This window comes from Bubalus bubalis, chromosome X (genome assembly GCF_019923935.1).
Source record: "Bubalus bubalis isolate 160015118507 breed Murrah chromosome X, NDDB_SH_1, whole genome shotgun sequence".
Lineage (NCBI taxonomy): Eukaryota > Metazoa > Chordata > Mammalia > Artiodactyla > Bovidae > Bubalus > Bubalus bubalis.
Genome location: NC_059181.1, coordinates 129,417,681 through 129,424,576, shown reverse-complemented (window position 1 = coordinate 129,424,576; position 6,896 = coordinate 129,417,681). Strand labels below are relative to the sequence as shown.

Sequence of the window (6,896 nt, the reverse complement as noted above, 5' to 3'; positions counted from 1 at the left end):
CGGATATACCTCTGAAAAAAAAGAAAGCGCTAATTTGAAAAAATACATGCATCCCAATGTTCATAGCAGCACTATTTACAATAGCCAAGACATGGAAGTAACCCAAGTGCCCATCAACAGAGGAATGCATAAAGAATATGTGTACACACACACACACACAAAACACATATATATACACACACACATATATATGTATGTGTGTATGTGTGATGAAATATTACTCAGCAATAAAAAATGAAATACTGCCATTTGCAGCAACATGGATGGAACAAGAGAATACTATGCTTAGGGAAGTAAGTTGGAGAAATACAAATACTAGATGATATCACTTATATGTGGAATCTGAATTATAAAACATGAATATATATGCAAAACAGACTCAGAAACATTTAAAATAATTTTGTGGTTATCAAGGGGGAGAGGGTGGGGGATGAGATGGTTGGATGGCATCACTGACTCAATGGACATGAGTTTGAGCAAACTCCAGGAGATGATGAAGGACAGGGAAGCCTGGCATGCTGCAGTCCATGGGCTCATAAAGAGTCAGACATGACTGAGTGACTGAACAACAACCAAGGGTGGGGGAAGAGCCAAGTTACAGGCATAGGATTAACAGATACAAACTACTATATATAAAATAGATAGACAGACATAGAGAATGAACTTGTGGACACGGTGGGGGAAGAAGTAGGTAGGACGAATCATGAGAATACCATTGAAATATATACACTACCTTATGTAAAACAGTGAGTCAGAAGTTGATATATATGACAGGGAGCCAAGCCTGACACTCTGTGATGACCTAGAGGGGTGGGATAGAAGGGGGATGGGAGGCTCAAGAAAGAGGGGATGCATATATAATTATGACTGATGTGCACTGTTGTATGGCAGAAACCAACACAACACTATAAAGCAATTATCCTCCAATTTAAAAATTGAAAAAAAGATAGGCAACAAGAATTTACTATATAGCACAGGGAATTATAGCCATTATCTTATAATAACCCATCATGCATTATAACCTGCAAAAATACTGAACCAATATGCTGTATACCTGAAACGAGCACAATATTGTAAATCAACTACACTTCAATTTTTTAAAGTCCGATTTTATTAATAATGTTTGCATAAGATGTGAAGAAAATGCCATGAAGAACTCTGGAGGGCAATTTGATAATGCATAATTATTAACATTGCTTGTACCCACAGATAAAACAACTTTAATCAGCTCCATTACCCTTTCAGAAAATACTTGCATTTGTACACACAAAGTCATATACAAAATTGTTGATTGCAGCCCTGTTTCTACTAGTGACAATTTGGAAACAACCTAAAAATGCAGGAATAAGAGAACAACTAAGTCAACTATAGAGCATTCATATTATAGAATGATACAAAGCTAGTAAAATGAATGAGCTAGATACACATGCACCAATAAATACTCTTCCTAGACACTTTGCTGAGTGAAGAAAAAACAAGTTGCAAGACACTTTGTACAGAAAAATGCCAATTATGTGATCATGCACACAGGCATGCAGAGGCACCTACACACAGACACAGACACACACACACACACACACACACACACACACACACACACAATGCCGAGGCTGCTGCTGCTAAGTCGCTTCAGTCATGTCCGACTCTGTGTGACCCCATAGACGGCAGCCCTCCAGGCTCCCCCGTCCCTGGGATTCTCCAGGCAAGAACACTGGAGTGGGTTGCCATTTCCTTCTCCAATGCATGCATGCATGCATGCTAAGTCACTTGCTAAGTTGTGTCTGACTCTGTGCATGCTAAGTTGTGTCCGACTCTGTGCGACCCTATGGACAGCAGCCCACCAGGCTCCTCCATCCACAGGATTCTCTAGGCAAGAATACTGGAGTGGGCTGCCATTTCCTTCTCCACACACACACAATAGGTACATATATATATATAAGTATGAAAAAGCCTGGCAAAATTTTGTAATGATAAGAATCAAACTCATGGAAGTAGTTTAATTCTGAGAAGAAAAGAGTAGACTGGAGCTGAGACTATTGTCTCATATAAAATGTTTCATTGTTAATAAATAAGAATGCAATTGATATTAATTAAAAAGAAAAGAAATCCTGAAGCCCTGTGATAAGAAGACAAACCACTGAAGAAGTCTCCCTGGCATGAAATAATTCTCCTTGTTCACAGTTACGAACTACTTGGCCCTGCGCATCTCTTTTGGCCAAGGCTCCACAACTCTACATTTCCTCAACACCAGGCCACAAATCTGTCCAAGTCAACGACTTCTTCCCTGGACTCAGGCACAAAACCATATACAGATAGGAAAATGGTACTGGATCCAAGAGATTTGAAATGAAAGTTCATCCCAACTCACCAAAATGTCCAAAGTCCTCCATCTTCTAATCGGTTGCAGGGTTGAAAGCCAAAACAAACAAAAAAAAAAAAGGTCAACACATTCATATTTTGAGAGTTCACACTTCTGTGCTTGTGATACTCTGCATTTTGGTCCTTCTTCAGCTGTTTCAATAGGTATTTTTCCATTTTTAAAACTTGCAACCTTGTAAGCTGCCTCTGTATCAGTGAGCTAGCTAGAATCTGTCTCTCAATTACCAAGCACCAACTATATAAACTCTTGTATTTTTAAGGAAATAAGTGGTCTTTGGAGTTTTGCTCCTTGCACTAGTATATATCCCAGGCGTCTAAAATAAGAAAACTCTAACAATAGCAAAATGACTAGAACTTCTTTCATCAAACAATTACCTTTGATGCAGATTGTGTTCCACAACAAAAGAACTATATCATGCTTATACAAGGCAATTAAGCTACAACATGGTATACATTTTGACTACTAGATTATAAATTGTAAATATCATACAAATAATTATTTAAAGGTACCAATTTGGAACACTTACTATGAGTCAGTCATTCCACCACCATTTAAAATGTATTAGTGCATTTAACGGAGAAGGCAATGGCACCCCACTCCAGTACTCTTGCCTGAAAAATCCCATGGGCAGAGGAGCCTGGTAGGCTGCAGTCCATGGGGTCGCTAAGGGTCGGACACGACTGAGCGACTTCACTTTCACTTTCCTGCAATGGAGAAGGAAATGGCAACCCACTCCAGTGTTCTTGCCTGGAGAATCCCAGGGAAGGTGGGGACTGGTGGGCTGCCGTCTATGGGGTCGCACAGAGTCGGACACGACTGAAGCGACAGCAGCAGCAGCAGCAGTAGTACTTTTAAAGTTTAATCCTATAGCAAATAGTAAAGAAATCCTTATCAGCCCACTTATTAGATATATCTTTGAATCTAGTTTTGTTGCATTCCAAAATCAGCAACAACTGTGTACATAATATAACCTTTTATATATCAAATGGAAAAGCTGACTGAGCAAGTGACCCCATGGGAGCCTGCTTGGTAGCAGGGACTCACACATCTTTGTACCATCCACAACACACAGCCCAGTTACTTGCACATAATACTCAACAAATGTTTGTTCAGTAAGTAAATAAATGTAAAGTTACATAAAAATAAAATAAAAAGGCTTTCAATATGCTATTCCAGTCTTAAATACCCAATTTTTAATTCATTCTCAGTAAAACATTACTTGCTAAAGACAGTACTCCATTCAAAATAGATATCTTAGACCTCATCACTTATTAAAAGCTAGATAAGCCAAAAAGAAAATTGCAAAATTAAAACAAAATCAATGAATGGATTTGACATTTTATGAAATACTACCTGTGACATGCTTTTATCTTTGCTGTGAAAATTATAACAAATTTTAAACATTACACACATCTTCTCTTTGCTTTGAAAACCTTATAACTACCATTGGCCAAAAGCAATAAAAACATGAGTAGGGTAACCCACTCCAGTACTCTTGCCTGGAAAATCCCATGGATGGAGGAGCCTGATAGGCTATAGTCCATGGGGTCGCAAAGAGTCGGACACGACTGAGCGACTTCACTTTCTTTCTAGCACCTGAAAAAGAGATATATAATGAACTAAATCTCTTCCCAGGTGGGAAGGTAAAATGGCTCAACCACTTTGCAAAAGAGTTTGGCAGTTTCTGGTAAAAAAACAAAAAACCTACATTTACCATATAAGCCAGTGATTATGCTCCTAGGTGTTTAACTATGTGAAATGAAACTTATGCTCACAGAAAAACATGCAAGTGAGTATTTATACAGGATTTATTCTTAATCAACAAAATCTGGAAAAAATTCCTATCAACTAGTACACAAATAAATTGTGGTGTATCGCATGGTATAATTGAGTATAAAAGCTTTAGCAATTAAAAGGAATGAACCATAGATATGTAACTACATGGATGAATGTTGAATCCATTGTAACAAGTGAAAGAAACCATCATAAAAGACTACACGCTGTAAGATTCCATTTATATGATATTTTGGAAAAGGGAAAACAGTAGGGCTGGAAAAGAGATTGGGGGGAGGGCACTGGAACTGATTCATATCTTAATTTTGTTGGTTTGCATTTGTCAAAACTTACAGAACTATATGCTAAATAGGGTGAATTCTACTGTATGTAAATTATACCTCAGTTTTGTTTAACTTTTAAAAAAACCCTCACTTTAAGTACTTATAAAGAAACTATTCACGTTTTTGCATCCTATCTTGCTTCAGAAAAGGAGAGGATATGGCTACAAATAGATCTAATGCAAAAGGTAATAAATTTTGTAATCATCTTAAAAATAAGTGCTATCATTTGAAATAACAACATAATAAATTGTGATCATCGAAGTTCCTTCCCCCAAAAAACTAAGCAAAGAAATCATTACAAAGAAAAAACTACACAGTACAATTCGAATTAAACTAGCACTAAGGTTAGGGTAAAAATGCATGCTATAATGCCTTTCCACTTTCCAAAGGATGGTCAGAAGCCGAGTTCAGGGTATACCAGCTACTGATACTAATAGGGAGGGAAGTTCAACGGGATCCAGGAGTCCTACCGTTGTTCAGTAAAGGAAAAAAAAAAAAAATCCAATTTCTTAGGAACAGAAAGAAAATCAAGTATTATAATCCAAAAAGAAAAGGGAAACAAGAACACTAAGATGAAACAGAAGTAAAATACAGAAATAAAAAATGACAGAGTTAATAAATAAAGCCTATGATTGGTTATAAGGGAAAAACGCTACAATTGGCAAAGAAAAGATTATACTAATAAATTAAAAGGGAAAAATGTGAACTGCAGGCATATAAGGCTCTCTCCCATCTCAAGGTCTTTGCTCTTATTGTTCACCCTGCTTAGGATACTCTTCCCTCAGCCCTTTCCTTGGCCGACTCAGCTTAAAAATCACCTCTTCAGAAAGGCCTTCCCTGATAAGGCAATCAAAAGTAGAACACTCTACTCACATGACAAGGTCTGTCTACTAGACTACAAGCTCTATAAATGAGGACAGAAACTTATCTATTTTTTTTTAACTGCCTCATCCTTAGTGACTAAATTAGAGCTTGACACACAGTAAGTGCTCAAAAAATACATTCAACCACATGTTTTAAACAGAATATGAGGAAAACATAAATCCTCTTGGGTACTGTCAAATTTGGTAATCATAAAAAAGAATAAATTTATACTAAAAAATTTAAAAAATCAATACTATAAGAAATAAAGAATGCATATGCTTCAAAACAAAAAAAAAATGTATTTTTTAAGATAAATGCTTAAGTCAACTGGAACTGACAGATTCAGTAGAACTTCTTTTAAACTTTCTTAGAGTACACATTCTTTTGCTTCAAACTATTTTTAAATACAGAAAAAGAAGGTATGTTACCCATGTTACTGCATAAGGCAAATACGGTTTTATTCTAAATTGAGAAAAAAAATATCAAATAAGGGAATTCTAGGCTGATCTTTCGGAGAAGGCAATGGCACCCCACTCCAGTACTCTTGCCTAGCAAATTCCATGGACAGAAGAGCCTGGTAGGCTGCAGTCCATGGGGTCGCTAGGAGTCAGACACGACTGAGCAACTTCACTTTCACTTTTCACTTTCATGCATTGGAGAAGGAAATGGCAATCCACTCCAGTGTTCTTGCCTGGAGAATCCCAGGGATGAGCGAGCCTGGTAGGCTGCCATCTCTGGGGTCGCACAGAGTTGAACACGACTGAAGCAACTTAGCAGCAGCAGCAGCAGGCTGATCTTTCTTTTTATCAAATAATGTACGTTTGCATATACACATATATATTATATATTATTAAAGCTACTTATGTGTATATAATCTGAATAAAATCTTAAGAAATAGAACACTAGAATATAATTTTTTAAAAGTATCAACTATTGTTGTTGTTCAGTCACTAAGTCATGTCTGACTCTTTACGACCCCATGGACTGCAGCATGCCAGGCTTCCCTGTCCCTCACCATCTATAACTATTACTATTTATTCTACAAATACAGGCTACAATAACATGTTAATGGGAAAATAAATCATTTTTTCCATTAGCTGCCAAGAAACACTGGTGACATTCAACATATTTTCTTGATTAACAAAATTAAATATTTTCATTCCTAACATGAAAAGGGCACATTTAAACCATAGAACCAATAATATATTTAGTAGAGAAGCATGACTGGAATTCAATGGCAACCCACTCCAGTACTCTTGCCTGGAAAATCCCATGGACAGAGGAGCCTGGTAGGCTGCAGTCCATGGGGTCGCGAAGAGTCGGACACGACTGAGCGACGTCACTTTCACTTTTCACTTTCATGCATTGGAGAAGGAAATGGCAACCCACTCCAGTGTTCTTGCCTAGAGAATCCCAGGGACAGGGGAGCCTGGTGGGCTGCCGTCTATGGGGTCGCACAGAGTCGGACACAACTGAAATGACTTAGCAGCAGCAGCATGAGTGGAATTATTCTTTTAAAATCAAGAATAGGCAAA

General features: G+C 37.5%; 1 long non-coding RNA gene across 1 annotated transcript; it reads right to left on the bottom strand.

Moving 5' to 3' along the window:
* Positions 1-1,102: 1,102 nt before the first annotated feature.
* LOC123331725 lies at positions 1,103-3,018 on the bottom strand. Its single transcript, XR_006548463.1, has 2 exons — positions 2,369-3,018; positions 1,103-1,330 (listed from the first exon to the last, which is right to left on the bottom strand). It is a non-coding gene; the product is annotated as an uncharacterized LOC123331725 (long non-coding RNA).
* Positions 3,019-6,896: the final 3,878 nt, after the last annotated feature.